The following is a 15,662-nucleotide window of genomic DNA, read 5'->3' as shown; positions in this document are numbered from 1 at the left end:
CTCTTCTCCGCATACATATCATCGAGCTATATGTGAGTAGGATGGAAATATAAAAAGAACGATTCACCCTACTTTTTGAGTAAGCATGATATATATATATATATATGATAGCTTCAAAACAATTAGAGAAATCTACAATCAGTCAAAATCCATGCCACTTATGCAATGTTTTCCTTCCGCTTAAGAAATGAGAATCCCAAAACAAACATTGTGTCGTAAAATTATTAAATCTTGCCTATACCCCTCCTATGAAAAAAATGCCTTGTATAGCTTTCGCAACCCAAATGACGTCACTGCCTGCAAGTTTCTAGCAAATATTTGTAAAAAGAAGAATAGCACTCGAGCGAGTCGTGCTTTCTTCTGCTTTGCTTGAGCAGAGCAAACAGCAACAGGTGAGCGCGCGGCGGCAAGCATTCATTGCTCGCTGCCTAGGAAGCCTAATTAGTGCGTAAATTTGAGATGTTTTTCGTATTTTTTGTTTGCATTTATCGAAAAAATATGTGTGTATGTATATGTAGGTGTATTTTTTAGCCGCTACAGCAGCTGTTATTAACCTTCGGTCGCACGTGAATTTCATTTGTATTTTCATCGCTTTACTTTTCTTTTGGTTTTTTAATTCTAATTTATTTGCTTTTAGCATTTCATGCAATTACGAAATTGTGGAAATCAGAAGCTGCTCATTATGGCCGCACAAAAGGTTTTAATATTTTTCGCGTGATTTGCTTTGGGCGCTTTATAATTATTTTTTGTTTGCCCCTTTGTTTTTTTTTTTTGTTTTTGTAGTTATGATGAAAATATTTTTCTAATAATTATGTTTGTGTTTATTTACAAGTCAACGCTTTTATATCTTCATTTGCGTAGTAAAATCTAAACAAATTATTCTTCGTGTTGACAATTCATTTGTTTATTATTACTTTTCGTATTTTGTCGTCTTTACGACTTTAGCTTAGTGCGGCGATTTTCGTCAGTTTGTCACCTACAAAATTGTGTAAACGGCTCATTGCTTTGCATTTTGTTTATTTGTATTACTTTTAAGCTTTTTTTTAATTTATTTGTGTTTAGTTTTCCTCCGAATTTGTCAGCGATATTAGTTGTTTTCTTTGTCGCCAGTATTTGTCGTAGTTTTTATGTTTTTATTTATTTACAAGCAGAAAAAATATTCCACTTTTATTATTGTTTGCTTGATTTTAATGTCTCCTCGAAATTGTCCATGTTTTATTTCTATAGTTTGAGGTCACCTAAGTATATATCTTATATATTATTGCGTAGTGCCAAATAAAATAACATAGATTTTTACGTATTTCGATATGTCATGGCTATAAATATTAAAACATTAATATATCGATAGCTCAAGTCTCAGTTTGAGAGCTACAACCTGTTAAAACTTTTTTCACATAACCTCAAAATTTATGTAAAAACTTCAAATAACCAAGTTTTTGTTGTTTTTACCATTTTTACATACTTCTGCACTGGTCTATAAATTCTGATCTACGTACATTTCAAAAAGATTGATTTAATTTTCACTCGCCATAGACTGTAAACTAACATCAAAAATAATTTTACTTCATTTTCTTGCACATTTTTTTACGCCCCTGCACATTGTAACCCAACTATGACACTTGTGTTAATTCCACACAATTTTGATTTTTCCAATACACCGAGAATTTCGAATTTTCAAACAAAAAGTATAGCCAAAATCGTCATCGAACCAATTTGTAACGTTACATTGAGCACAAATTTATTCATACTTCTCCATCACTTCATTGCTTTTTCACCCTTTGCTCTTACACAGCTACTATTTTCACTTCTCTATGGATTCATAAACATTTACTTGCATGTAAATATATATGAGTGTATATATGTATGATTTCACATAAATATTGTATGTATGTATGTATGAATTCATGCATATTCGACGCTTCAAAGTCATCAAAGCAAGAAAAATATTTATTTGCTGTGATTTTCACAAAACGATTTTGATTGCTTTTTAATTGGTTAGTTTGGAATGTCTTTGGTGTATGCGCGCCATCTTCCCCCCTTACCACACATTGAAATTCAATGTAAATGTATGTAGGTAAGTATACATATAAGTGATTGTGTATATGAATTATGGCTGCCTGACGCGTTGCGCGTCAACATCACTCGTTAGACGACGCACAACCGCAAAAACAATAACAACAACAACAACAATTAGAGATCAAATGAAATTTAAAATAAGTAAATTGAATTGCGAATAACGCATTGACGAATGCCTTTTATGGTAGCACGAGGGGAGTGAGCGACGAAAAATTACAGAACTATTCACAAAGAAGCGAAATATTAAATCAAAAACGGCAACCTTTAACAATTTATTCCGGGATCAAAGGAAATGGAATCTCTCTTTTTCAAGCTTTACTTAATATAATAAAACTGGTCCAACTTTTTCAGTTTTATAATAGTTATAAGCTGATCTGAACTGATATCCGGTCTAAAAGAAAAATTTCGATAACTTTACTGTTGCCCCTAACAATAAACCGTGCCAAATTTCGTGAAGATACCTTCTCAAATCAAAAAGTTTACCATACAAGCACTTGTTTCCGTTCGTTTAATTTGTATGACAGATATATGCTGTAGTGTATATCGGATATATCGGCGATTCCGACAAGCAGCTTTTTTGGAGAAAACGATATGTGCAAAATTTCAGATCGATCTACAAAACTGAGGGACTAGTTCGCGTATATACAGACAGACGGACATGACTAAATGGACTCACCTCATCATGCCGATCATTTATATATCTATTTTATAAGCTCTCCGACGTTTCCTTATGGGTGTTACAAACTTCCCGACAAACTTATTAAAAAATGATTCAGTGCTGATTTTTCCTACTGAGTCTCTTCCTTTTCTTTGTAACGCATGAGTAGCAATTTGTGTTTGCCACAACGACTCGTTTGTTGCACTAAATGCTGTTTGTGTGTGGCACGTACTTTGTGTAGAAGTGAAGACTTTGAACTGTTTCATTGGCATTGCAATAAGTGAGCGCTTTTATTTTTTCATCTTCCATTGAGTACTCATTTTCACACATTTATGGCGTCATTGCATGTCTACTTAAGCGGAAGTCGGTGTACATATTGGTGTGAGTAATGCAAATGCATTATAAATGTAAGTAAATGCGCATTATTCATATTAAATTATTAAATAAAATGTCTCTTAAACGGAAAAAAGCACGAAAAATTGCTTTGATTAGCAACTGTATATAACTCCTCAAAAAATATCACTTGCCACCTCGAAACACTAAATTATATAAACTGGTATAATATTGGCATAGTGAAAACGCGGCTTTGATTAAAAGTACCTCAACACTCCAGATGTTTTCTAGACCGCGGTGTATATATAAATTGATGCTTTACAAAATACTGCCAGCGAAATTTCTCTTATTATGAACAATTTACTCTGTACGCTTGGCTGAAGAATCCTAGAAGAAATTTTTCAGTGATTTCAGTATAATGTGTAGAAAATTAAACACAAGGTGGCGCTGGTGTGGTGAGTAAAAAATACTTTCACTAGGAAAATATTTTGTAAATATTACTTTGATGCTTTCTATGATTCAAAATTAATTAATTACGTAAGATTTACTTCAAATTGTACTAAATATAGCTTTTCATATATTTTAGCGCGCCCAACTTTTGTGGCAAACTTAAACTGTTGAAAGCGTTCAACTGAACGCCTGATTTACGACACATCTAATTGCCAACAGCAAGAGTGGTGACGCTAGCAAACTACACACACAGACAGTACATACATATTAATAACAAACACATATATATCAACACACACACGCACACAAGTACCGACGAACAACCAAACATTCAAGAAATAGTCAAAGAAATATTCGCGCACATTAGCGGTTTCGCCTACCAATTTCACGCTTGAAACACATGCTCTCACAGAAACTTATATTATTATATATACATACATATATGCATATAGCAAAACATAGCTGCGAGGCAATTACAGCACGGCATAATGTATTTAAGGACTGCCAGGCAATGCGTCTCCTGCCACATAATATATATACATGTGTGTTTGTATGTATGTGTGAATTTCTAAGTGAGCGCGTGAGACTTTTTACTTAAGTATTTAGCGTGTATGTATGTGTGAAATACTGCCAAGTTCGACATTTGGCAATTAAGTGTCGACATTGCGCTCATAAATCAAATTTACGCGCGACATTCGCGGAAGCGTCACATGTGTGGGTGGTATAAATTTTCACATGCATACATAAATGCGCACATCTAACTGTTTATGTATGGTTGTCAGGATGTATTTAAGTTAAAAAGTGTATATAAATATATAAATAAATATACATGTGACATAAAAGGAAACGCGATGTCAACCAACTTTGCACCAAGCTGCCAATTCTCGAGGAGTTGTAGTAGCTGCTTAGTGAAACAGCGTAAATTTGAAGGGCGTATCTAATAACATTGTGTAAATGTGAGAAAAACGGGAAATGTCAGCTACGGAAGTTGTTGCTTTTAGTTGACATGTGACAACAAACACATTTTATGGCTTTTTTTATATTTCAAACGAAGGCGAATGGTTTTTATAAATTATCAATAAAAAATATATAGGTATGTCTATAAAACATCTTCTATATACTAGTGTGAAAATTATTGTACGTAAACAAGCTCTTTATTTTCAATTTAACCGTGTGTCAATCATTTTATATTCTCCATGTATTTAACATAAGATTTTTTTCAACTATTTTGTTAAAAATAAATCTATAACTTTGATAAGATTATGCTTTTATTCAACATTTTACGTTTCACAAAAAAGTTCCTGTTTATATTTTACATAAAAGTATACCTTTTAAAGTTGTACGCAGTTAAATTCAGTCAGTTGACTGAGCATTCATATGGTACACCATGTCGTATGCGCAACACAAAATTTATATGGCACTTGTACATACCGTATGTTTAACTCAATATAAACAAGTAACAGCCACGTGATCAATTTAGAAGATAAATTTTTGTTGTTCTTCTACAGCGCTGCCGGGAGCAAGCCGTTCTACTACCACTATTATCTATCATAATAACCGTCCCTCTTTTCCGACAACCTCATCAAAATGTCATAAAGGGGTGTAAACTCTAATTTTTTTAAGAAAATCCGTTGATATCGGATCACTATAGGCTATAGCCGCCATACAAACTGATCGGTCAAAAACATGAAACATGTCCTTCTAAGAAAAACTCTTTTATTTGACAAAATATCTTCTGAAAACTTGACAATTATTATTAACTATAGCAGCTGTATAACCTCCAAGCATATTATTCAGACCGAGCCAATATAGCATCTAGATAGACTAAATTAGAGGTATGCACCGCGACCTATGGTCTTTTGTGTCCTATATAGCATCTAGCTTCCATACAAACTGACCGATCCAATTCAAGTTACTAATTAAACAAGATAGCTTCACGAAACTGCGCATGAATTATTATCCAACGCATTGATACAATATCCGAAAAAATTGTTCAGATCGGACAACTTTAGCATATAGCTGCCATATAAACTCAACGATCAAAATCAAGTTCTTGTATGGAAAACTTCTTTATTTGTGGAGGGTATTATAGCTTCAATGCAGCCGCAGCTAACGGCTTTGCTTGTTTTAAATTTAACACCAAATTTTATGTTTGCTTTTTATACAAATGTACAATATTTCTTTCACTAACTAAATTTTCAATTATTAATTTTATATTTTATTTATTTATTTATTTATGATTTTAAATTGAACCAATTAATTTTACAAGCAACCTTTCGAATAGCGTGATTTTATCTCGTAAACACATCCGTTTATATTTTATTGTAATTTCATAAAGCACTTTTTGTTTACAACTGCTAACAAATCGCATTTCCACTGCCAATAAAAATTGTGAATTTGCAATTTAAATTAACTTTTATGGCACTTCTGCCACTTGTAAACAAATATGTACACACATACTCATTCACATTCGTGCACAACATTTTATATTAATATGGCAGCTAATTAACCCAATAATATTTTTTTTAACAATAAAACGGCATACACACAAACAATACACACACTGGCAGTGTAAAGTAGCTGATGTTAATCTGCCGTTAGCTCACCACAAATGACATGCAATGCATTACAACAACAATGACCTGCATTCAATATACAATTATACATATTTTTATGGGCGAAAGTTTATAAAAAGCGAATTAGTTTCACAAGAATTTTTCTTGTTAAAAAATTTTTTTTTTTAATTTAAATTTAATAGTTTTGAATTTAATTTAATTTCCTACGACTATGTTATATATAGTGTTATCTCGATCTGATTAATGAATTAGTATATATTATTATTATTATTATTTATATTTATTAGTTCTCCATAAAAAAATTTGATTTCGGTCGGTTCATTTGTATCACAACTGTAATAACTGCGGAGATTTTATGTCAAATTTCGTATTGATATCTTGTAAAAGTTTTACGATTCTGATATTAAGGGACGGGTTCAAAATTTGTAAACGATATCTCAATAACTGGTCTAGTAAATCATTAGGAAAATTCTCATTGATAGGGTTTAGGTAAATTAATTTTTTTCCGACTTGCAGTGTTCTTTTGTGACTCAGTTGGTAGAAAACCCTTCCCAAAAATTCTAAGTAAATTTAATTCTAAGTAACTCAATATGACCATCGAAAAGGTCCAAAAATATATTATCGAAGTGATAAACAAATACTTAATTATTTCGATAAAATAAATAAACTAAAAATACAAAGGTTTGCTCATGCCTTAGTGCCACTAAAATTTCCCATATGTGCCTAATATGCAAATAGCAAGCCACGCAGCTCATAAATCATAATTAAACAAATAAATAGATATGTAAATATGCACTTAAAATAATATGAACACTTAATTAAGTGGTTACAACAATAACAATGATGAGTATGAAAACTTAAATAGATTTTTAACTGTATATTTTCTTTCGCCATTTACAGGTAATTAAACGAGTCATATCAACTTGAAAGCACTCAACAAATCGGCATTTAAGTAAAACGCTCAGCTAAATCACATTTAACGAGCAGAGAGATAACAAGCAAGCATGTGAGTACATACAACAACAACGATAATAACAATGTAGCCTAAGGTGCTACAGAGTGTCAAGTCACACGCCACAACAATCAGCTGGTGGTGAGCGATAAGGTGCGGCCCGAGCAGATAAAGTGCAATTAAAAAAGAATAGAATATGAATAAGTTGCAACAACAAGAACAATAACGCGAAACAAGGCAATAATAATAAATAAAGCGCGAACAGGCAGTGTCCGAGTGCAGGAAAACACGCGAATGTGAGTAATTAAAACAAACAAGTGAAAGAAATTGCGGGCGATAGTGTAAGGGCGGAGGAAAGTGTTGGAAAGTAAAACAACAGCGAATTTGCGCTCGAAATAAATAGCAAATTCATAACGTAAAAGCAGCGGAAATTTTACATTTTGTATTTATAATTTCAACTATTTTTTGCTTTTGTTTGTGTGTTTTCGTGCTCAGTTTTCGACTGTCTGTTTGTTCTATGCTGTGGTCGCCGCGTTGTCTATGCATTCGCCGCGCCCGGTCAGCTGCTATCGCTGATTGATGTATGTGTTTGTGTGTGTTCTAAAAGCTGTTGGCGTCGCCCATCGTTGCGACTCGTTTAATTCGTGAGTTATTTCTGTGTGTATTTGCTATATTGTTTAAAGTGTTTTGCTAAATTTATAAAATGCATAAGGCAGATAATCAAAAAGCGAGAATACAACAAATAGTTGTAGTGGATAGTGTGTAAAATAATATAGCTTTTTAAATAATTGTTTTATAAAATCACCACGTGAAATCTCATGAAACTTAAAACTTACTTAATCAACCGAAAGAAGAGTATTTCTACTTAGGTTAGGCCCCAAAAGTTTCTCATTGAATTCAATACATTCATATTGGAACATAATTTTTGAACACGACGTTTCCTGGATATTTTATAAGGTTATATTTTGTTCTATACATATCTATATATACCTTTCCAGCAAATGGCCTCAATAAAGTGGTTTCTATGGTTCCTGAAAGTATTACAATTTCGAAAAATTTTGTCTGTGAAAAAGTCAAGTTTAAACATATTCAGCCATAATGCTCATTTTGGGCACTATGATTGTCTAACTAAACGAAAACACCGTATTTGAAGTGCGACGGATGCTGGAAAGGGTACCTGATCCCTTGCATGCAAAAATTACTGTCTGGTGTGATTTGTATGACAAAGTCAATGTAGTCCTCTACAACTGAAGATGGCGCAACAGGCAAATTATGACTTTTTGTTTCCCCATATTAAAATGGCTACTTTCATTCACTTTCCATTTTTTTTTTTAATTTGTACATAATACATACATATATACCACCAAAAACGTAACTAAAAAAAATTAAAGGTTAAACGTGTGGTAACTCTTTGAAATAAAATTTCAAAAAACATAAAGTTAGATGAGGAATTTGATATGACTGACTTAATCACGGACAAGTACAATAATGGAACCCCAGAGGTAGCGTAAGAGATGCCTCTAAACTGAATTTCATTTAACACCAACTATTTCACTAATTTCGATCATTTTTCAGACAGCCCCTCTGTATAGTTTGAAAGGGGGTTAAAATTGGAAAACTTCTTCCTATGCTGGATCTTTTCGATACTTAAATTCCTTAGATTATAACAAAGAAAAAATCACTTCGGAATTTGATTCAAAAACAGTAGAAATTACTATGAATGAGCCTTCCACGAGCTCTCCTATTCAAAAAAATATTTCCGTCACTCCCGTTGACTTTGGACGATATATACTATATGTATAACACGCAGTTGTGAGAAAAACGAAAATAAAGTGAGAAATTATTTAATTAAACACGGTCAGAATGTGTCTATAGCTTTCTAACGCAGCATAAACTGAAGGAAATTGTGCGTCTCTACAAGAAGGTGCTCATTTGTCGGAAACGCCGATAACAGACCACTATAGCACTATAGCTGCCATACTAACTGTACGATCGGAATCAAATTCTTGCATGGGCAACTTTTTTATCTGAAAATATTTGGCGCGAATTATTACCTAAAGCACTACAACAATATCTGAAAAAATTTTCCAGATTCATCGGAATCAAGTTCTTGTAAGGAAAACTTTTTTATTTGACAAAATATCGTCACGAAATTTCAAACGGATTATTATCTAAAACATTGCCACATGAATCGACCGATCAAAATCAAGTTCTTGTATCGAAACTATCTCATTTGTGAAGGGTGTCTAGCTTTTGTTTTATTTCATTTCATTTAAGTAATATACGCAGCATTATTTTTTGCTTGAGCCCACAAATTAACCCTTTCCAAAGTCTAAATATTTCGCATACACTCAAATTTATCCTTCGATTTTGTTACCTCATGTTAAAATGTCTGACGTATGTTGAGAGCAATCAAATGATTAATTTAAATCGGCACCTGCTTTGAACTGACCTTGCCCTATACGAAATGGCCGATTAACGAAATTTCTATAAATATACACACATATGTATGTGTGTTCTGATGGCCAGACACGCAAAACTAACAGTTTAGACAAAACAAAATAAAATCTACATATATACCAATGTACAAATACATATATCTGTATATAATAAAAGTGTTTCGATATATGTACATACGTATCTACACTTATTCGGCAGTCTACAAGTACGTATAAGTGTCTGGCATTTAAAGTATTTTTCGCTTACGCAAATGCTTAGATCTTTCAACATTTTTTTTTACTTTTTATCATTTTCCACTAAAAACAATATTATTGCTTCAACACAGTTACTGTTATTATTATTATTATTTTAATTTAATTTTTTTTTTTACTCTCTAAGATATAAATGTTTTTTCAACCTTTTCTATACAAACTTTCAATCCATTAAAACTGCTGGCTATTAACAAAATTCTCGACAAGAAAAAGGCGAAAAATGGCAAGAGTTACTGTTAAAACCAGATGGACTGCAAACGAAAAACAATACGTTTCCATTTAAATCATGCACTTCGGAACAGAATCGACTCTTCAATATTTTGGCTGGTAAATGCTGAGCAAGTTGATGGCCTAAGGTTGCATACATATTCAAGCAAAGAATTTAATTATAATTATATGCAATGATGTAATGAATATTTATTTTATACAGACACTTTTTTTCGAATGGACTTCTGGATTTAGAGTTTTATTGCGGAAATATTTCGCAGCTTTAAGTCGCAAGTAAGAGCTGAGTCTGCACTACTGGAGTTTGAGAGTTTTTTTCTTTCAAGTTCAAATCTAACATAATCTAGTCTAACTTTGTAAACTAAGCTCTTATCTCAACTGCGGTAAATTTAACGTATTCTAAGGACATCTAATATCACCTACTTTAAACTAACCTATCCAAATCTAAACTAATCTAACTTGAATTGAGCTGCACTAGCCTTACTACTGCTCACATCTAGCCCAACTTACTATTAAACAATTTATTTATAGGTACATATATGTCACCAAACCTTTGAAACCTAACCCAACTTAACCTTGTGAACTAATCACTACTTTACCGACGTCCAACATAATCTAAACTGATTAAACATCATCATCTGACTTGCTGTAATATAATCTAATCTAAGCTAACCAAAACTAACTTATTTTGAGCCTAATCTAATATGAGCTGACCTAACCTAACCTAACTTAACTCAACTACACTCAGTTCACTTACTATTAAGCAAGCCATTCAAGAGTGTAGATATATATTTTGACTACTGCAGCTTGTGCATAGATGCCAGATGCACTAGGCGATTGGCATACAATTTCAAATGAATATTATTGTTGCCAACATTGCGGTTTTTTCGGCAGTTACATTTACGATTTCATAGAAAATGCAAACAGGCTGCAGACCCTCTGAAAGCTACAAGCGTCAACTTTAACTCAATACAATTATAAACATTTACAGTTGCATGGATAATAAATATATACGTGTGTGTAGGTTTAGTTGTGTATTTACAATGCATTTCTGTTTTCAACAGCTAAGTATACGAATCAACATTTTTAACGGCTCAAAGTGACTCAAATTGAAAAACCGAAATCAAATCAAATTAAAATTTCAACCGCAACCAACAATATAAGGAACAACAAACAAACAAATGCAACAAAAACAGCAATAAATTATAAATAGAGACGCACCGCAACACAATAAAAGCACAACGAGCCAAAGCTAGCAGTAACAGGCAGCGCTAAACGGGCAACGGTGAGTGTAACGGTACAATTTAGAAGGTCACAAAATTTCCGTTATCTGAATTTCACACACTTTTACGGTAATTTCACTGCCGTGGGTGGCAGCACGTGTGTGTGGTCAGAGAGAGAGAGAGAGAGAGAAATTGGCGCAAATGTGCAAGTTGTTGAAGGCTGAAAATTTATGCTAAACAAAGTAAATTGGCCTTGGTCAGGTCGGTTGGGCTGCGGCCAAAAAACAAACAGAAAAAAATATTAAATAAAATAAAAATTTAATTATTCAAGCAGTGATGAAATTACATGAACTAAAAGTTGCAAAATCCAGTGTAGATAAATAAACAGAAAAATGGCTGCAGATTTCAGAGTGATTTCACTAACTAATTACAAGTATAATAGGCAATTCAAAATTTCATGGGAATATACATTTATAAAACAAGAAAAAACGTTAACACCCTTAACAAATATAAAAGTTTCCATACAAGAAAATGCGGTAATTTTGATCGGTCAGTTCGAACGTCAGCTATATGCTATAGTACTCCGAACTGAATAATTTTTTCGGAGATTATACCTTTACTTTAAGTAATAAGCTGTGCCAAACATCGTTAAAAACTCTTTTCAAATAAAATTTTTTTCCATACAAAGACATGATTTTGATCGTTCAGTTTGTATAGCAGCTATATGCGCTTGTGGTCCAATACCGGTGTCTCCAACATATAAGTAGCTTCTTGTGGAGAAACGAACGTGTGCAAAGTTTTAGTTCTATATCTCATAAACTGATAGACTATACAGAGAGACGAACGGTCGGACAAAGAGGCGGGTATGGTCTCTGACGTTTTCTTTTCGGAGTTACAAACATAGTGGCAAACTTACTGAAAGTTCCCTGTTCAGGGTATGAGAATATTTATATTCTGTGCATTATTTTTTATTAAATATGAATATGCCAACAAAATACCAATAAAAATTCGGTGTAACTGTTCTCTTTCTATCTCTTTCCTTTCCTTTCTTTCTCTCTCTCCCTCTCATTTCCTATATTTTTCTCATCTTCTCTCTTCTACAAAATTATTTAATGTCCCAGCTGCTGTTTTTGTCTCTCTCTCTTTTAATTTAAAAGTGATATCTCTCCTAAATGAGATAATGAAAAACATCACGTGACTGCGTCCTAATTGGTAGATTACTACACTTGCTTTATGACTTCTATAAAGAACGAAGAACGAAAGACTTACATTTGGTGCACGATATTAAAATCATCAAAATATATTCGAAAAACTGTAGAGCATCACAATTTCGACAGAATAACAGAATATAAAAATAGAATCATTCGAGATTTACCCCATTAAACTTGCAGTATAGAACGAGCGTTTAAAACTGCAGAAACACCTTCTAGAAACTACCCATGGAAATTACTAAGGAGTGGACGATATCACTCTTCAAACGAATGTAAATGGGAGAAGAAACGATTGTTATTTTTTCACTATTTGAAATAAAACAAAAAGGCACTTTCTGCCGCCAGCTGGCGCTCTACACTAAAATACTCGCGCAGGTGTTCATAAACGTTACTTAGAATGACTTTTCAACATGCATCCATTTACCCTACATATGTATATATATATATAAATACATAAAGGCATAAATTTGTATATTGCAATACAATTTCCTTTTTGCATATTTATTTTGTAATATTTTCCGTATATTAAAAGCGCGCTGACATTTCAATAAAATGGGGAAAAGTCCACTTTATCACATGAACCACTGCAGTCGGGCAAACTTTATTTTACTTACTCTGCCAAAACCCACAATGAAAAGGGTGCAATAACACATAAACAAAAACAGAGAGAAAGAAGTGGTATTCAAGTGAAAATATAGGGCAAACCATAACGTTTGACAAAGAGCGGCAAATGAACAATAAACGTACCACATCGCCTCTTGCTGGTTAACGGCAAACGTTGCATGAAGCCTAGTACTAGGACTTTCAAAAGGACTACACTTTCTGTTTAATAGTCTAGCATTGTTTGTTGGCGGTTATTATGGTTCTATAGAAATGTAGAAATGGTGTATTGACAAACGTTTAAATTAACACTGGTGACCAATACATATACATACATACATATATACTTTTTAGAACCTATAAAGAATATTGTTTGGTATGAGCGTGATGAAAGTTATGGACGATAACCGAGCACTTGGGCGGTTTGCCAATTTATTGGCTGAGGATGTGGCAAATATTTATGATTCGAATGATATTTAGTAGCAATTTACATTCAGTGATTGAAAATTTTAGCATATTATTAAAATCAAGTAAATTTGTTCTTGTAATTTACTTCTTATTGAGAGCAAAAGGTAATGAGAACTATTTTTGTATGAGCAGAATTGCTAACTGACTGTGATTTATTTGAAGGAACTTTTCCGCAGTTTCTGACATTTCTTAGAATGTACAAAGGAAATGTCAAACCTCACAAAAAATATATGATCTTAAATTAAACGTTAAACTGAAGCAAAGAAAACGAAATTTTCACGAAAGATGAGAACTTCGAAAATAAAGCGCTTTTGGTACAAACAATTGTCGTAAAACTGAACTGTACCTATCCTCTATCTAAAACTATCTCAAAAGCTTTTACTAGCGGCATAGATGCAAACATATTCAGAGAATTTTGGTTTGTTGATGTATTATTGCGCAAGTTTTGTGCCATATATTGCTGAATGCAATTGTCTTTAGATCAAAACTCATTTGCTTCTACACTTCTGGTAGATAATTGTCTTTCCAATTTCTTTTTGTATTCCATTTCTTTCCACCAATTTTCAACTAAAGTAGTGTCGTAATACAAGTCACTGTCAACGATTTCAAATGTACTAATCTGCTTGGCAAACCGGACACTTGGAAAAGTTGGCCAAAACTTCCACGGCTGCAATAATTTGGATATCAACTTTAGCTGCAACTCAGTAAATTACTTTTTCCAACAAATATTTAGCACTTCGACTTCTCACTTTCCGTTGATTACATCCTGCCAGCGTTTGCGCTTAATGTTTTAACTTCAGCCAACAGTCGAGCATAACTTATGACTTCCGTAATGCATCTACAAAAATGTCGAGGAAATATAACGGAGGCAAACGTCGCCTTTGCAGATATTGCATGTAATTAAGCAAAATTACAAGCGCTTCGAAAATTATACAATATATGAATGTATATATGTATGTATGTCTATTGAAACAAATGATGCTTATGTGTGGCTGCTTGAACGATGAGCTCCAAAGGCACCCATCTTAAGCTTCGTGCCCCCACCAAACCATGCACACACGCGCTCGCAACTGCAAAGTGCACTTTCCTCGTTCATTGCTGCAATATTAATTTTAATAAGTTTCGTAATTTCTTGTCACAAATTTCTTTCGCACATCCGCGCTCGTGCTTACCCACCATCCAAGCTACTCTATTTTTATTTATTTTTCGTTTTTTTTTTCAGCTTGTATGCACACTCGTTCGGTACCTCACTTCCACTTCATCGCTTTTGCGAGCAATTCAGCTTGTCAACACTAACAAGGAAAATTGAAATTTCATTTTCGTGTTGCCCCCATTTTCCATAGAAAATTACAATTCAAACAATTCGCCAGTCCCTACCTCTGTCATTTTCCTTCCGCATTTTGCTATATTTTTTTATATGTTGGTTCTATTTGCCACACACAATGGCTGCGTTGTCACTTAAATAATGATTTTTACTAACTGCAAGTTGTGTCATCCTGCCGCCAACAACAAAGCGCAGCAAATGCGTCCTGTCTGCGTGATTGCCACCATGCCCGCTTCATTTATAACACTTAAGCGCTGTGTTTGTAACCAACTTCCTTCGCTCCCTCTCTCGCATCTACCTTACGCCTACATAGATTTCGCACACTCTCCTTCTCTTTCTCTCTCTCTCTCTCTCTGTCAGTCACTTCTACATTTATGCAGCATCAATATTCACTTGCTCGCAAGCAGCTTTTTAATCAAAATGCAATTTCTAAGAATCTTTCGAAGAAAATTTGCTGAAAATCATCAAATAAATGGCGCGTTGGGGTAAGTGGCCAGCAGTGTGGAGTCTATAAAATGGCGTAAACGCTTGTTTGTACATTGCGGTTGGCCAGTCGACCACTTGTGGTTTTGCTTTTGTGCACGGTCATCTCCATTGCAGGGGTCACATAATAATATAGATATAAGGGGTGAATCAAAGTGCATGGAAATTGTTTTCTTTAATAAAAAAGAGAATAAAACTCAATGGAAAGTTTCTTCATTGGCGAATGATCTCAAGTATAAATTGCACGTTGATGAGCTGTAGGGGAAATATATAGATATGCCGTTATGTGCGTTAAATTAACTCGCATCTTCGTGGAAGTAGAAAATATGTGTTGATGTTCTCTAGAATTTGTGAAAGTCAATTAATTTGTGT

At 33.5% G+C, this 15,662-nt stretch overlaps 1 protein-coding gene across 14 annotated transcripts in view; it reads left to right on the top strand.

Moving 5' to 3' along the window:
• The window catches only part of Rcd2 (Reduction in Cnn dots 2), a 205,692-nt gene that overhangs the window by 130,516 nt on the left and 59,514 nt on the right, over positions 1-15,662 (top strand). For 3 of the 14 annotated variants that reach the window (XM_070110995.1, XM_070110994.1, XM_070110996.1), the window contains one exon: positions 6,994-7,099. The exons of 8 other annotated variants lie outside the window; for them this stretch is intronic. The gene's annotated coding sequence lies outside the window, so the exon portion shown is untranslated. Of the gene's footprint in view, positions 1-6,993; positions 7,342-15,662 lie in introns of all 14 variants that reach the window. 3 more of the 14 variants (XM_070110993.1, XM_070110992.1, XM_014237586.3) reach the window with 1 other exon arrangement.

Source organism: Bactrocera oleae, chromosome 6, assembly GCF_042242935.1.
Source record: "Bactrocera oleae isolate idBacOlea1 chromosome 6, idBacOlea1, whole genome shotgun sequence".
Classification (NCBI taxonomy): Eukaryota; Metazoa; Arthropoda; class Insecta; order Diptera; family Tephritidae; genus Bactrocera; species Bactrocera oleae.
Note: the sequence above shows the minus strand (reverse complement) of the source record. Positions and strands in the feature narration are given on the sequence as shown.